General features: G+C 66.6%; 1 protein-coding gene across 2 annotated transcripts in view; it reads right to left on the bottom strand.

The window, feature by feature from the left end:
* The window catches only part of PTP4A3 (protein tyrosine phosphatase 4A3), a 36972-nt gene extending 20114 nt beyond the window's left edge, over nucleotides 1–16858 (bottom strand). Inside the window, exon 1 of one of the 2 annotated variants that reach the window (XM_019823204.3) lies at nucleotides 16753–16858. The gene's annotated coding sequence lies outside the window, so the exon portion shown is untranslated. Of the gene's footprint in view, nucleotides 1–14431; nucleotides 14546–16752 lie in introns of those variants that run through there. The other variant, XM_023248251.2, reaches the window with a different exon arrangement.
* Nucleotides 16859–17066: the final 208 nt, after the last annotated feature.

Below are 17066 nucleotides of genomic sequence, written 5' to 3'. Positions count from 1 at the left end.
CGTGGAGTTGTCACACGGCCTGGAGGGCAGGGCCCGGGGCTGCCCGCCTGAATCAAGCAGGGCCATGGGCCCCGGCCCCTCTCCACGGAGGAGCCGCGCTGGGTTCCCCTCGGGCCCAGGACCGACGGTGCGAGGACAGGGCCCCCGAGGGTGGTGAGGAGACCGGGGGAGGGGCCCCTCAGCATGCAGCCAGCACCAGGCAGACGGTGCGCCCCTCCCTGCTGCACCCGGCGCACCCCAATCCCAACTGGGAAGCAGGATCAGACGCCAGCCCAGCACCCGCAGGGGAGGGGCTCTGCCCACAGAGCAGCCGATCCCCCGTGCCCATCCAGCACCGTGTACCCGTGACAGGACACTGTCTGCAGTGGTGACCCGGCGTGACTGGACCTCGGGGCAGCACGGTGTGGTGGCCATTTCTCACCACCGCACACAGCAGCCTGGCCAGAAGCAGCCATCACACTCGGCCCGTGTCACAGAAGAGGAGACTGTGGCCCAGCTGGAACCCAGGTCCGCGGGCCATCGCCACTCCTGGCACCTCCCAGGGATAAGCCCAGTATCCGCCAGGGCAACATGGGGAAGGCCCAGGGACTCTGCCATGTCATAGCCTCACCTGACACTCTCAGCATGGGCCCTGGCCCACGTTCATCCTCAGAGCAGTCCTGGAGGCAGCCATCACCCCGTTTTGCGGATAAGTGCATTGAGGCCCCATTTTATGGATAAGTACGCTGGCCACGCAGTCAGTGACTTGCCTGACGCCACACAACTACGAGGGGGCTGAGCCAGGATTCAGAGCCAGGCCTGGGTGGACACTTTCTATGTATTTTCTCCTTAAAACAACCCCCGATGGGGAAACCGAGGCCCAGCCCTCCAACTGAGGCCAGGGCTCCAGGAAGCCTCGTCAGCCAGCGCCTGCTTCATCCCTGGGATCCCCGCCCTGCCCCCACCCAGCACCCGGGGTCGCTGGGGGTCAGGCGGGCAGGAAGGGGGCGCCAGATCTTGGAGGTAGCCAGGGCTGCCGGCCAAGGCCCCGGTTGACGCGCGTCAGAGGGGCCTTCGGGAGCCACGGGAAAGAGCTCTGACCTGGCCTCGGGAGGCCACGTCGAAAATAACCGGCCCCACCGCCCTGTGAGGACTCAGCCGGGCGCACGTAGGCCCCTCGGCCCCGGGCGTTGCCAAGCTGGGTGCGGAAGGTCACGGCTATTTCTGGGCCGGCCTGGCAGTGAGACACGGGCCACCCCCCCCCCACCAACGCCCCCCAAGGACCAGAGAGGGGCGGGCCGCTGCACCCAGGACACACAGCAGAGGGACCCACGGGTCCCCCCTGAGCCGCCACCTTCCCTCTCTGAGCCCTCTCTCCCTTTCCAGAAGCCCGTCCGGCGTCATTAGCATGTCAGTTGGCTCCATTGGCATTTCCAGGCCATCGCGGCCACCCCAAGCCCCGGGCTGGACAAAGAACCGTGTCCCATCTCTGACACAGCAGGAGGGGCACTGCTTCCTGCCCTTCAGCGGCTGGAACCCCACGCGGTGCAGCCCACACCCCAGAGACGCCAGCACTACGCCCGCCACGCATGGCCTCCAACCCGAGCCTCCGTCTACCCTCTACAGGCCACGGCCTTGCGGGTGCCAGTGACCATCCAGCCACCGGGAACCTGAGGCCCAGAGAGGCCGTGAGACTCTGACGCGGAGCTCCCCCTCAAACCCAGGCCAGGCAGGGCCTCCAGGGGCCCAGGGGAGGGGACAGGTCCCTCCCATCAGCCCGACCCAGGTGAGGTTCTGCCCACGTTCTTGCTCAGGCTGTGACCACTATTCCCAGAGTGTCAACGGCTTGGGAGTCTGGCCTGGTTCCCATCCTGGCTCCCCCATCGCAAGCTGTGTGACCCTGAGCACATCCCTCAACCTCTCTGTGCTTCCATTTGATCATCTGTAAAATGGGTTCGCTGCAGCTGCAGATGGCTGTCCTCCTGGGGTCTGGAAGGATACCTCCCTTCCAAGCAGCCTCGTCTGGATCCCTTGAATGTTTCTGCTCTGCCAGATACCCCCACGGGCTCTGACGGGACCCTGAGCCCCGCAGGAGAACCCGCGTTCAAGATGGCGATGCTGGGGACACCGAGGGCTTCTTCCCCGCAGAATGTCCCAGAGCCCGTATTCCTCTAGAGACGTAGTGATCTGGAGGGGCGCAGCCAGTGGCACCCTTCCAGAACGTTTCTGACACCACGCACTAGCAGCGAGGGCACCTCATAGAACCCCACCTCGGCCCAGGCCCAGGCTCCAGCCTCCCAGCTGAGAAGGTAGGAGAGCCTCCTGGCCCAGCCTCCCTGCCTCCTGCTCATCTTATGTGGCTTGGACCATCTCTAGCCCGGCTGGTTGTCAGTGGAGGGACCACCACGCAGGGACGGAGGCAGAGCCCGGGCCGGGCCACACCGGCCACCACCCCCCAGTATCCTGCCCCGGCGTCCCCGTGTTGGTCATGCGTGGCGACCTGAGGGTGGCGGGATCGGCTCCTGGCTGCAGACATCAGCCGCCGTGAGGGCAGCAAGGCGGGATGCCCAGCCTGAGAGGGCAGCGAGGAGGTGCCGGCCACGGGAGGGGAGGCACCCTACAGGCACCCACTAGGCACTCAGCCATGCCGCCCCAACCGCTGCCCCTGCTGCCCCCGCCCCCCCCCCTGCAGCCCCACCCACGCCATCCGAGCTGCCTTCCCAGAGAGAAGGCCCATCCCGGGGCGCTGGGCATCAGGACCCGGTCACCTGCACTGTCCAGCTCCCAGAGGACGCAGTGGGGAACCGTCACAGCAGAACGACCCAAGGGAAACCCCTCTTCTCCAGGGCCTCAAGGGCCCCCCACAGGGAGCCAGAAGCCCCACCACCCCCCCAGCAATGAATGAGAGGCTGATCCAACTTCCGGCCCAGGGTCCTCACCAGGCCCTGGCTCCCTCGGGCAGCTCTGGGCACCGCTGTGGGCACAGCAGGAGGTCGGGGCGCGTCACCAGGCCCAGCAGGCAGACCCGTACTTGGCATGGCACTGCCGGCTCCCCCCACCCCACCGCCACCCCCCGCTTTCCCCGGGGCTGCCCCTTCTTCACATCAGGCGGGAGTGCCCAGAGGCGGCTGAGTGAACAGGCACGGCAGCCCCCTCCTCGCTGGACCCAGCCAAGCGTACAGGGACAGAAGGGGGCAAGGGACGGACTTCCGAGGGGACAAAACCCGTGCCCACTTGGCTTCGCCTGAGCCCTCAGCAGCTCTGTGAGCCCCCGTACAGGGCACGGGCCCGAGGTGCTGGGCCGGCTGGCCCCGCAGCCCCACCCCGCTGTGCACGGCCGCCCGGGGTTTTGCGGACCCGCAGCGGTAGGAGACGGAGGAGGGAGGGCAGGAGACCGCACGACGACACAGACCTGTCCGCAAGCCGCCTACTTCGCGCTCTCAGCCAGACTCACCGATGCCGGGCACCGTGCTCAGGCAGGAGGAGGGCGGCTCGACCCTGCTTCCCCAAACTCGTTGAGCCCCGCCACGGCCCAGCACCCGTGGGCGTCCCGTCGTCACTCTCCCCTCCAAGCGCTAATGAAGTCCCTGCGCGCTGGCCGCCCTGGGGCCGAGCCGGGCTAATCCTATTTTGCAGACTTTAGCTGAGAACCCGCTCAGGCCAGACTCTGCGGGGCAGGGAGCTGGTTACATTTGTTTCCCGAGATAAAATTCACGGAACGCGACACGTGCCGTTTCGCTACTTGTCTACTCGGCGTTTTCTAACATCTCCACGGTGCTGCGTAGCCACCACTGCCGCCTGACTCCAGGGCATTTCCGTCACCCCAAAGGCGGCCCCACACCCATCGCAGCCCGGCCCCAATCTCCTGCCGCCCGCCCCTGGCAGCCAGTCCGGTGCCCGGGATCGCACGCCCGCGGATTTGCCCGGGCGCACGTTTCACATAAGCGGCATCAGGCACCACGTGGCCTCCGGCCTCTGGCCCCGTTCGCTCAGCACGATGCTTTCTAGGGGCGTGTGTGCTGTCATCGGGTCAGGACTTCACCCTCTTCGTGGCTGAGAATCTCTACGCCATGTGGAGACCGCACTCTGCTTTTCTGTGCTCAGCGGACGGGCGTCCGGGTCACCTCCAGTTCTGTTCTCATTTCGTCCGCAGGGACGGTGCACAGCAGGAGCGGTGCGGGACACGACACGGGGGCCGGTCGACAAACAGCCACAGGTGTCCGTTCTTCCGAGATCCCACACTGGAGCGGGAGTGTGGGCGTCGTCACACGGGGTGGGAGCACCTGGTCAGCCCCTTCCCGGGCTCCTCGGGTGCACCAGGCTGCCGAGGGCACCGGGCAGGCCAGGGAGGGACGGAGGTCCCGGCAGCCGGCCAGGTAAGCGGGGGGCCTCCACGGTCCCGGGCCGGGCGGGGCTGGCCTTCAAGGATGGGAAAGAGGGGCGCCTGGGTGGCTCACTCAGTCGAGCCTCCGACTCGTGATTTCAGCTCGGGTCACGATCTCACAGCTCGTGAGGTTGAGCCCCAAGTTGGGTTCCATGCGCTGACAGCACGGAGCCTGCTTGGGATTCTCTCTCTCTCTCTCTCTCTCTCTGCCCCTCCCCTGTCTGCTTGCACGCCCTGTCTCTCCTTCAAAAATAAATAATCTTTAAAACAAATAAAATAAAAAGGACAGTTGTCAAAGCAACCTTAGAAGTTCCAAACACAACCAGCACACGTAGAGTGAGCACAGGTCAAGGATTCATTCGTTTGCCAGGGAACCGGCAGGGGGCAAAGCCGGTTCCGAGGAGGGTCCAGGACCCCGAGTGCTCCCAGCCCGTGGTGACGGAGCACCGGAAGAGGGCAGGAGAGCAAGACGAGTGATGCTGTAAGGGGTGACACCACAGGGGCCACCTTCTCTGTCAGACACAAATCTGCACATGCACCTGTGACTGCCCAGAGTCCAGGCCACATGCGGGCACCAGCAGCAGGTGCAGGCATCCCTGGAGAGCCGGACCAGGTGGCCTGCGGGACACGGAAGGACACGCTGTCCCTCTTTTGTCTCAAGAGATCCCCCTGAGAAGGGCAAAGGGCAGGGTGTCCAGGCACAGCTTGAGTAAAGGCCAGGAGGCAGGAAAAGGCAGGGGGCAGAAAGGTGAGCCAGGCTTCAGGGGAGACCGCAGGGAACTGCTCCCCAGGGAAGGCAGGCTCGGGGGACCCCGGTTCTCAGAATCGCTGCAGGGCACGGGCAGGTCTCTGCAAGCCCAGATCGAGGTGTGTCACAGAATCAAGCACCGGGTGAGGAAACAGAAAGTCCCCAGAATCCCCAATGTGGGGCAGGAGAGTCCCCATGGATGGTGACAGGTGAGACAGCAGTGCCCGGGCCACCTGAGGTCACTGAGAGTTTGGGGAGTGTGTGCCCAGAGCTAGTCCCCACCCTGGCGTCGTGGGTACCCCCGCCCCACCCCCCACCCCCTACCTGGCGTCCTGAGTACCCCCGCCCCACCGCCACCCCCTACCTGGCGTCCTGGGTACCCCCGCCCCACCCCCTCCTCCCTACCTGGCAGCACCCAGGCTGACCCCGTCCTCCAGGGCTGAAGCCCTCAGTGGCACGCACACCACTCGGAAGGAAAAACCCAAGCCTCCCGGCCCTGAAGGCCCTTCCGCTGGGCTGCCCTCCCCCACTCTCCTCCCCCTCCGCCCCACCTGCCTTCCTGCCCTCCTGGAGACGCACTGCCTCTGTGCGTGGTCCTGCTTCCGGCCCTTTGCCCTCACTGTGCCCCGTGCCGGGAGCACTCTCTGCCCCCACACCACCCCATGCTGTCTCTCCAGGCCTTAGCCAGCTACCTAGGACTCCTCCCTGGTTCCATCTGTCCAAACCCCCTCCTTGGAGGCCCACTCACCAGCTCATGGACCCTTAGGAGCACCTAGCAGATGCCATGGCTGGGCTCTGGGTCCAGGGGCACTCGTGGGGAGAAGAGCTCGATCCCCGGCATGACAGTAAAGTTGGCCACAGCGACCAGGCGGTGACCCCGGGGGCGGGGAGCCCACCAGTCACGGCCCCAGCAACAGCAAGAGGGGAAGGGGGCTCTCAGCTGCCAAGGAGCCGCTGCCCAACCGGACCCCCCAACACACTGAGAATCTCCTCTCCTCCATCCAGCCGCCACGCAGACCCCTCGCTGCAGCGGAGGCGGGTGGAGGGCCCCGCCTTGTCCCGCACCATCTACAGAGCGCGCTGCACCCAGAAGAAAGCAGACTGGGGAGCTGAGGCTAGCCACTGTCCCGAGGCCAGCCTCCCCAGGCTCTGGACTCCTGGCCCAGAGCCCCCGGCGCCCCTCCAGGCTTCTGCCACCATCTCAGCCTCTCAAGGAGGCCCAGGGAACCAGCCACCGCCTCCCTCACACCTGCTCACGCACGCGGCGACCATCGTTTACAGACTGCACCCTTCCTCCCTTCCCGTCCTGATGGTCTTGGTGTCTCGTGACAAGGCAGGGGGCAAGGCCACCGCCGCTCAGACCTGGGGTCGGCCCAGGCTCTGCAAACGGGGTACCCACACCTGAGGGGCAGCTGTGTGCCGGGTTACAGACGAGTCGGCCTGGCACGCAGCGGGCACTCGGCAGCAGCCAGTGACCCTCCTGGGACAGGCCCACGGCTGCCCGTCCTCAGCCCAGGGACGCCTCTGGAACATCCAGTCTCACCCAGGACTCGCTGGTGGACACACCCCCCCCCCCCCCCGGCAGCGTGCTCCCCGGTCCCGGATCCCGCCCAAAGCCCTGGTTCTCACACTCGCTTCCGCACGGGAAGGGTGGGGGAGACACTCACCCTGCCCCCAAAACCCCAGCACACTCTCGGGGAGGGCTCTGCCCATAAGGACCCTGCGACAGAGCCTTCCAAAGTGGGGGAGGCGGGGACAGGGCAGGGAAAGCAGTGAGAACTCGGAGGGAGGGGAGGAGAAAGTGGAGGGAGGACAGGAAGAAGCCAGGCGGGGGTGCTCCTTGGCTCCCCACGGCTGGCCAGGCAGGGCCGTCTGGCCCCCGGGCCCACCAGGCTCCTTCTGAAGGCGGGAGGCCGGGCAGGCACAAAGCAGCCAAGGCCCTGCTGGGGTCAGCGTCCTTCCTTGGGTCGGGCGAGCCCAGCTGGCAGCGTCCGTGGGAACTGTCCCCGGGCCCAGCCAGCCACGCTCAGGCCGGCCGGTGGGCATCGGGGCTGCAAATGCCAGGGCAGCTGGGCACGTCCCGAGGGGCAGAGGCCCAGGCCCTGACCCTGCTGCAGGCTGAGCTGAGGGTGGTGTAGGGGAGGGGGGTGGAGGGACGAGGGTCTCGGGGCCACGACCACCCCTCGTCGCTATCCGTGCCCCCAGGCCCCGCCTACCTCTCTACGTCACCCCAACGCCCTCGCCCTCAGCAGCCCCGTCAGAGGCCACAGCCTCCACCTGCAACGTCTCCCGGCCCCCTTCCCCTACACACCTCCTCCCGGACCCTCAGCTGCCTCGAGGGCTCACCCTCTGGCCCCTGCCCCCTGCGTTAGGGGCCCCTCCTCCGGCTCCCTGGACCCCACCCCTCCCGGACCATCACGCAGGCCACCCGGGGCTGAGGCTGTGACTTCACGGGCCACAGCCACACATGGGAAGGGGTAGCCACCGGGCTGGACGTACAGATGCACACACTCGATGAACGTCTCCATCCACACTCCAGCCCGCGCGCCACAGAGGGCCCCGGAGCACCCAGCTCCGCCCCGTCAGTCCTCTGTGCCCCGCTGGGGACCCCCGGCCACCGGCTGTCCTCACAGGCCTGGGGGCCCCTCGGGACAGCCCTTCCGGTGACTTCCTGCCAGGGCGGCCGGGGGAGGGTAAACAAGGCCTCCAGATGGCTTCCTGTGGCTGCCCGGCCGTGGGAACGTCCCAGTCGCCGAGGTCACGGAAGAGCCGGTGGGGGATCCGCATCACCCATCGGCGGGGCACCCGCTACGCGGCTCAGGCTGCCCGCACCCACTGCCCCTCTTTCGCTTCCCGACATCCCCACAAAAGGGCTTCCCGGCCCCATTTACAGAGGGGGAAGCTGAGGCACAGAAGGACGAGTCAGGCCAAAGGCCAGAAGCAGGACCTCCTCTCTGCTCACCAGATGCCCTTTCTTTATCAGGCTCCCCCCCCCCCCCAACGGCTGGGGCAGGTCGTTCAGCCCCACTCCAGAGACAGGGGAAACTGAGGCCAGAGAGGGGAGGGTGTGCCAGGCAGGACGGGCTGGTGGCTGTGCTGCGATGGGGTCCGTTCCCCCCTCCCCACGCACACCTGTAAAGGAGGGGCCGACAGTCCCGGCTCCAGGCCACTCGGCGAGGACCACACAAGCCCGGCCGACGGAGCGCTGGGCACGACGCACCTGCCTTCCATCCCTGCCCGTTCCCCGACCCACCGCCCCGAGCGGGCTGACCCAGGAGCTGCCGCAGTGACACTGTTAACTCGGGCCCTAAGCCTCGGGAGCCCCTCCCTCTACTGTGGTGCCCACAACCCTCAAGCCCAGGCCAGGCGCCTCCTCCTCCCAGAAGGCCGCCCTGACTTCCTCAAAGTCTGAGGGCCACACACTCTAGGAAAGAGATTGCCGTCTCCTAGGGATCTTGCTCACCCCTGGTCTCTCCCTCTCCGCACCACCTCTCTCTAACTCCCCCCAACCCCCGGCAGGGGCCAGTGCAGGCCTGGCGGCCCCTTGAGAGGCACGGGGAGGCAGAGGCCGGGCCAAGCCAGTAAGCTGTGCTGCCCATCCGACTACCCAGCAGCCAAGATGGAGATCATGGGGAGGGTACTGATCAATCAACAGGGGTCCGTCCAGACCCAGGGGCCGGGGTCCACGGCTGCCTCCGGAGAGATCCACGGTCGACAGTAAGGGAAATTTCCAGTGAAATGCGGAATGCGTGCGGGCAGCCTGTTCCTGGGAAGCCAGCACACCCAGCGCCCACAGCGGTTATAATTGCCTGGGCTGTTTGAAGTTTTCTAAGAACCACCACTAAATCTGGATTAAACCGTAACGACCTACGAGAGCCCCGTTTGAGAGCCGCCCTCCCGCCCCCCCCAGCAACATGAGCCCCTGGGGCAGTAGATGTCGCCTCTGCCCCCCCAGGCCCAAGAGCACCACAGGACACATAAAGAAGCCAAGTCACCTGGGCTTTGCCTCCCGAGGTCACGGGCCCCCGGCGAGGGTAGACGAGAGCCTGGTGACACGGAGCAGACACAGGGCTGGAGGCAGCAGCCTGGCCCGCCGGCCGAAGCTTCACCACCGAGGCTGCCGTCTCTGGCCTGACCTCCCACCCAGTCTGCCGCGAGGTCCATGGTGCGTCCCCATTCTCCAGACAAGAAAACTGAGGCCAGGAAGCACAGGGGCAGGCCCAGGGTGACCCAGAGAGACCTGGTAGAGCCGGGACCATGGCTCTGGGCTCCCGAGGGCCATGCGGAAGGGACAGTGAGGTTACTGTGGGGAACCCCAGGCACCCCCTGAATCCCACATGGCAATTCCTAGGCCCCGGTCCAGGCAGGAGAGTGAGGGGGGGCCAGTGTGCCCACACCAGCAGGTGAGGGGGGAGGGGCGCCAGCAGAAAGGAGCACCCTCTGGGGGAGGGAGGAACGTAGACCAGGTGGAGCCCACCGCCTGCAGCCACGGGGGCGGTGACGGGACAGGCGGGCCGGCAGGCGGGAGCCCCGGGTGGGGTGGCGGGGAATCCTCCGTGCACTCCCGCGCCTCTTCCAGGAAGCCTGAGTCACAAGAGGGGCCCCGGGGCCAGCAGAGTGGCTGGAGCACCAGTCCCATGGGAAGCGGACGGGGCAGGGCCGCCTGCCTGTCCGCCCGCCCCCACTGACCGGGCCGGCCCTGGCTTCGGGGTCTCTGTGACCGGGGAGGCCGTGGGAACGAGCGACTGCAGCTCCCAGGGGGGGGGCTGTGGGGACAGAGGAGCTGGAGACGGCAGGTCAGAGCCCCCCGTCTGCAGAGGGGGAAACCGAGACCCCAAAGGAGAAGAGTTGGCCCAGAGCCACGCAGCCAATGACCTGTCCTCGTCTGTGCCCTGGCAGCCACGCCTGGAGGCTGGGAGACCCTCCATCCTTGGCTCGGAGCCCCGTTCCAGCACATCGGCCCCCAGCCGTGCGCCCAAGCCCCCCAGACTCCCTACAGTTGGAGCCGTCCCCCTGAGGCTCCCCCTTCTAGGACCATACCTCAGGGAAGCCACACCCCTGCAGGCTCTGCTCCGCCCCTTCACTGATCTGGTCCAACCCTCATTTGCCGGTGGAGAACAGAGGCTCTGGCAATGACGCCCACCCCCAGGGTCACCCAGCAGGAGAGCGAGACCTTGAAGCCACCTTCCAGGCGCGGCCCCTCACCAGCAGACAGGTCCTGAGCACAGGACACAGGGCCCTCCTCCCTGCTGGCCTGCAAGAGTCTCCAGGGTCCTGCACACCGAGTTCATCCCACGTAGGACACAGCCGAGCTCGGGCTGGGCACATGGGAGGAGCACAGTGCCGGTGGCAGCCGGGAGGCCCAGGACGCAGAGGGGTCAGTGTCTCTGGAGGCCCGAGAACCCACGGCTGTAGGACGAGCGTGAGGGCACAGCGCTGACGGCTGATGAGCTGCAGGGCAACTCCAGCCGTCCCCACGGACGGTGGCCTCAGAGAGGAGAGGCTCCAGCCGCCTCCGTGCCCACTGAGCCCCCATATCCAAGAGGACCCACCACACCTGCCTGGCTCGAGACGTGCACTCAGCTTCTCGCCTTCCCGTTTCCTGGGCGGCCGGCTGAGGCCTGGGCAGAGGCGGGGATGGGCCCCAGGCCAGGGCAGGACAGCCAGGTAGCAGAGCTACCGGTCACTGCGGCCGGAGCTGGGCCTGGCCGGGCACCGCCCACCAACCCTGACCTGGGCCGGCCCTCCAGCCCACGCACAGGAACACCTCCCAGCCCACCGAGGGTCTGGGGTCACCAGGCTAGACGCAGGGTCAGACAGAGGCGCCTCCCTCCTTCAGCCACCGCCACCTGAAGGCCACGTGACCTCAGAAAGCGAGGAGCCTTGCTGAGCCTCGGCCTTTTGCTGTAGGACAAGTGGCACTGCTTCCCATAGCCACGGGTGTAGATCAGGACGGGGTCCTGGCACACAGCAGGCACCCAGCACGCCCCGGCAACTGCCTTCTCTGAGCCTCGGTTTCCCCCCCTACAAGCTGGGCTATTACGCCTGCCTCCCAGAGTGGCGGTGGAGGAAGACACTCTGGTCCGTGGGGACGTGGACAGAGCCACGTTCTGCACAAAGGAACCTGTGCTCACTCCTCTGGCCTTCGGAGTCCCCCCGGGCCCAGCTTCCTGGTCGGGAAAACAGCAGGTGGAGAGGCTGAGCCGTGGGCCCCCAGCGGGCCCCGCGGCCCTCCCCCCGACCCACCTGAACACCCGACGCTGAGGGCAGGGGCCGCAAGAGCAGGGCCGCCTCTGTTCCAAGCCCCGCCCTCGGTACCTGGCAGAGTAGCTCCTGGACACACGTCCGGCAGCACCCACAGCCCCATCGGCTACGCCGCATCGCCGTCCCAAGCGAGAAAGGGTATGACGAGGCCCGGCACAGCCACGCCAGCCCTGCCTGGGGCCGCCCTCTCCGCCACCTGCTAGCCCCCAACCCTATCCCACTTCTCCCCAGCGCGTTTGTCACCAGAAGTGATCTGCACCCGGCGTGTGTGCGAGCTCTTGGTGCGTCTCCCTCCTCCCGACTCACTGCTGGCCCTAGGGCAGTCCCAGCACAGCTCCCCAGGGCCTGGCACACAGTAGGCTCTCAAGTTTGCTGGCACAGTGAGAAAGGAATGCCTGACTGGCTGCTTGGAGCCAGATTCCAAACCACCTTACGGCCCGGAAGGTGCCGGCCCCACTGAGGACCACCGCCCACATGCCAGGAACCCTCCCTGCCCCCAACAAGGAGCCACAGTGCCACGGTGACGGCCGAGGCTGGAAGGAGGGAAGTTGCGTTTTCTGCACACCTTCTGAGCACCAGGGCGGCGTCCGCCCATGTGACTGACCTCACACCTCGCTGTTCCCAGTTTACAGGCGCAGAAACTGAGGGGTGAGGCATTAGGTATCTGGCGAGAAACTCGAAATCTCGCCAGACCTTCCTGACTGAGGAAAGGCCCCGGGGGCGGCAAGGGGTGCTAGGGACTAAACAGAGCGACGAGGGGGTCGGGTGGAGGTGGGACAGCCAGGCAGCTGGTGGGGAGGCCGGCCCGGACGGAGGGCACAGGGCAGGGCCGGCCAGAGGTGAGAAACCCCAGCGCATCACCTGCTTACAGCCTACCGTGAGGTTTGGAGCCTCTGGGTCACAAAGGCAGGGCAAGGTCTTGGGGGACATGCCCACCGGTCCCTGGCCACCACAGCCCTGCCAGCTCCAGCCAAATGTTGCCTGGAGAGGCCAGTGCCCTTTCTACTTGCCCCCTCTTTTGCTAGGGTCTGCCAGCCGGCGAGGCAGCAGGGGCCCCATCTGGATGTGAGCCCCCAGGAAGATCGCTAGCACAGACGCTGTGTATCTGCGGACCCCCACCCACCCCAGGGGGGGCAGGGTGGGCTCACACCAGCTCGGAGCCGACAGTGTCCTCCTCTTCCCAACAAGGGCACGAAGTCAAGCTGGCTAATGCTTCAAGGCAGCGCTTTGATGAGCACTTCCCAGCACACCCCGCCCGGCGCCCTGAGGTCATCCTGAGGCCCCCCCACCCGTGGCACCTCCAGGACCCCCTCGCCTTCCAAACCGTCCCCTTGTCTAAGAAAGGGGCCCGCCCACCCGGCTTTCCTGCTGTCCACCATGCCCACACTGCGGACGACATCGGCCGCCCCCCCCCCCGCCAGGGCCTAAGCTGGCACTGAGGAGACAGGGGTGACTAGCTGGGGCCCCAGCCTCAACCTGGCGGTCAGGGAAGGTGTGCTGGAGGCGAGCAAGGGCAAGGAGGAGCCAGTAAGCCTAGGAGACGGCCTGGGGGTCCCACCTGACCACCACCCGCATCTTCTCCCACCACACTGGCCACCTGGGGCAAGAGGGAGGCCCACGACCCGCCCAGCCCCCCACGACCCCATCACCCGCCTCTGATTCCAGCAGGGGGCCGGGCACAGGGGAAGCGCTTGGCAGACGCCGTGGGGAGCGCTGAGGGCTGACCAGCTCCGCACAGGGGCCTTTGAGGAGCAGCCTGGGACCGCCACGTGGTCAGGGCAGCCTCCGTCCCCGAAGAGCTGCAGCGGGGGTGGCCTGGGGAGCAGCGGAGAGACCCCCGTGCCTGCCTCAGGTTAGGCCCCGGGCTCAGGGCCTCTCCCATTTACTCCTCACGGCAGCCTGCAGGGTGAGCCACACGGCACCCACTTCACAGACGGGAAAACCAAGGCTCCGTTGAGATCTACGGGTGAGGTGGGCCCGACTCCACCTCGCTGGGCCTCAGCCTCCTCATCTGAGAAATGGGGTGAAGAACCTCCCTCACAGGAGGGTTTGAGGTCAGTGAAGCGTGGGGCAAGCACAGAGCTTTGAAGAGGCCTCTGGGCAAGACCGCAGGCACCCTCCGTTGACCCCGTCTGGTCCGCACCCCCACGCTGCTGCGCAGGTGCGGGACCCCCTTGAGCCCACACGCCACGCTGACGCCCAGAACCCACAGAGCGCGCGTGCCAGGGCAGGAGGTGCAGCGCATGCCTAACAGCCAAGGTCGGGGTGCCTATGTGGGCTGTGACCTGCTGGTCTGGACCCCACGCCGCCCTCGGACCTGCTAGCACGGCCCAGATGGGCAGCCTCTCACCTCAGCAGCCAGGCGCCAGCCGCAGAGGTCACCGGACCACACACCAGAAGCGCTCTGACGGCTTGGAGCTGAGCGTGTGCCACCCATCCCAACCGCCAGCTGTCCAGCAGAGCCCAGGGGCCACGTGGAGAGCCACCTGTTTAATCCCTGGGGCACCTGGGATAAGGCGGCCGACCTGGTTCTGCAGCTGGACCGCCGCGGGGAGAAGGAGGCACCGCCAGGCTACCAGCCCCCGTAAGGGTCTGAGCGGGGCCGCAGACCGGGTATCGGGCCCCGGAGCTCAGCCTCCCCCGACATCCGCTGCCATCCCGGCCCTACTCGAGGACAGGGAGGCCCATGGGGTTCTGGTGACAAGAGGGTTAGAGACCAAGTGCCCCCAGACTATGCAGATGAAGAAACTGGGCAGAGAGTGGGGCAGAACCAGATCCTGGGCCGGAACTTCGGGGAGGATGAACTCGGAACAGGGGTCACCCGCCCCCCAGAGACGGGAGCGGGGTCAGCGCTTCCAGCCAGGCCGGGGGCGCCCCGGGAGCCCCTGCACGTGGCCGCGCCCAGGCCCGCGTTCCCGCCGCAGCAGCCGCCAGGCCAGGCCGAGGGGCCCCAGGACGTGCCCGGCGCAGGAGGCGGCCGCCCTCCGCCTGCGCGCCCACGGCCCCACGCGCCCGCGCCGCGCGCCCCCGCCCGAGCGCGCGCCGAGGAGACTGACCTGGCGGTCCCGGCGCCGGCTCGACGGGCGGAGGGAGGGGCGCGCGCGCGCGCACGCGGGGCGGCGCGCGCAGGCGCGGCCCCGGCTCCGGGCGCGCGGGCCGGGGCGTCAGGTCACGTGCTTGGCACGGCCCAATGAGAGCGCTCCCCAAGCCTCGGCCGCGCGCGCGCGCCCCGCAGGCCCCGCCCGGGTGGGAAGGGGCGTGGCCATGGGGAGCGAGCCGGGGGGTGGGGCGGGGTCTGACCTTGGCTGCTGGCAGGGCCCGCCCGCTGAGGCAAGGACTGCCTGGCCGCCTGGAGTGGTCACAGCCCGTTGGATCCCGAGTGAGGATGGAAAGGGCGAGGTGCGCGGGGGCCGAGAAGGGGTCTGGAGGCCAAGGGTTTTACGAAACTTCCGGATGCCTCGACGTCTCCATTTGTCCGTAGGTGCTGAGCACCAGACGCGCGGGCGGGGTTGATGGGAGGATGGGGCCTAGATAGCAGTCACCCAGCGGCGGCATTGGGGTCAGACCAGGGGGGCCCTGAAGGTGGGCTCCTGGAGGGGGTCATCAGGCCCCCCGGGACCTCGCGCCCCGAGGGCAGGCCCACACGCAGAGCTGCTCAGAAAGCGGCAGCTGCCTCTGTAAGGGCTGGTGGAGGCCCGACCCTCCTCCGTTTCTCTGTGCCCCGTGGGCCGGCCAGGTGCCTGTGCCATTTCGGCCACCAGCCAGCCTCCGGGGAGATTTGTAAGGTGCCCCCCTGGGGACTGGTGAGGGAGTCCCCTTCCGGATCAGCACTAACTAGGGAGCTCATGGCCAGGCCAGTGGTGGCATGGGGAGAGGGCCCAGGACAGAGGGCACCAGAGAGGTAGATGTGGAAACGCCAGGGTCCCCTGATGCCGGTCCATGCACCAGCCCCACCCTCAGCCCAGCCTCTCCTCCCAGGTTGGAGGCTTGCTCTGGTACTATCTCCGCGTCCTGGGGAGGATGCCCCTCCGACCACCCACCCCAGCAGCCACAGTGACCCCTGGAAGGCAAGAGTGAGAGCCCTCCCCTCTCCATGCAGAATCCTTCATGGTGGCACCTTGGTCCCAAGGCCATCTGACTGGGCCAGGGCTGGCTCCTCTAGGCTCCCTCCACTCGCCACCAAGCTGCCACAGCATGGAACACCTGCATGCTGTTCCTCCAACAGTCAGGGTCCATCCCACCCCAGGGCCTTTGTACTTGCTACTCCTGCTGCATGGACACTCTTGCCCCAGGCCACCCCTATGGTGCTGCCCTTCACATCTTGTCCCTTTCAGCTGTCATCTCTTCTGAGAGCTCAGTCTCTACTGGCCATCCCCTCACTCAGCTCTGCCAGAGATCCCCCCCACCCAAGCAGTTACACACCACACTGATCATGGTCTGGGTGAGGACCTCACCTGTGTCCCCAGCTGTGTCCCCAGGATTCACACGAGCGTCCGGCACAGATGTGTGCTCATTCATAGATGGGGTGATCAGACGGTGCCCAGAGGCCCCCAATGCCTCCCTAAGAGTCAGCAGGGGGCAAAGGACAGAGCCTTGCAGACCTGAGTTCGAATCTCAGTTCACCAGCTTATCCCCACACAGCCCCACAAGGTAGGGACCGTTGTTCCCCTATTTTGTAGATGAGGCACAGAGGGGTAAAGCAACTTCCAAAGATCACACAGCAAGTCAGAAGTAGACTTAGTCCAGACCTCCCCTTGTTTAACCACAAAGCTGGGGTTCCCTGTCCTCAGTGCCTTCACGCAGAGAACAATGGGAAACAGCGAGGGTCGCTCCAGGTTTGAGGTCCTGGGAAAAAGGAACCGTCCACTGAAATGGGGGTCTCAGCAACCACCAAGGCAGCCCATTGTCCATGGGGCCTCAGGTCCGTTTCAGTTGTTAATCTGTTTCTAATGCTTGGCTTGACCTGCCACCTGCACCCCTCCCCTCGTTTCAGACTCTTTCTCCTCCCCTGCCCAAAATCTCAGGGAGTTTCTATCCCGGCCCCCTTCGCTGTGGGGTGGGGGGCGTGGCTTCCCCATGGGCTCACAGGCTGGGGTCCCTTTCATCTCCCCCCCCCCGTGTGGCCTAGGTGCGGGCAGGGAGGAGGCTCTGTCCCCTGCCAACCTTGTGCCGGGGACTCTCCCAGCGAGCACACACCATGCCCTGTGGAAGAAGGACCACTGTGCAGGTTAGGAAACCGAAGCTCCCTTCAGGCAGAGCCAGGGTTCTAACCCAGGTCTGGGGGGGCCAGAGCCCGCACACTGCGGCGGACAGGCGGGCGAGAGGGAGAGTGGGGAAGAATCCTGACTTCACAGCGGGGAAGGTGCTCAGAACTGACCTCCTCTCATGCAGGAGAACACGCGGCCCGAAGAGGTGATGACCGTGCACGGGAAAGGCAGGGGCAGAACCCAGGCCTGAACGCCAGCCGCCAGAATCCTCCCGGGGATTGAGGAGTGGTGCCCGGAACAGATCCCATCCGCACCAGCTCCTGGTCACTGGACCTGCCACCACCCTCCCCCCAAGCAGAGCAGAGAGGACCCCCCCCTCCCCCAGCCAGGGAGGGGGCAGGCAGAGGAGAAGGTATTAGGAACATCCAGACAGTGCAGGGGCCGCTGGGGGCGGGCAGGATTAGCAGATTAGCTCCGAGGAGGA

Source organism: Felis catus, chromosome F2 (genome assembly GCF_018350175.1).
Source record: "Felis catus isolate Fca126 chromosome F2, F.catus_Fca126_mat1.0, whole genome shotgun sequence".
Taxonomy (NCBI): domain Eukaryota; kingdom Metazoa; phylum Chordata; class Mammalia; order Carnivora; family Felidae; genus Felis; species Felis catus.
The sequence above is the reverse complement of the archived record's forward strand: the minus strand, read 5'-3'. Positions and strand labels throughout refer to the sequence as shown.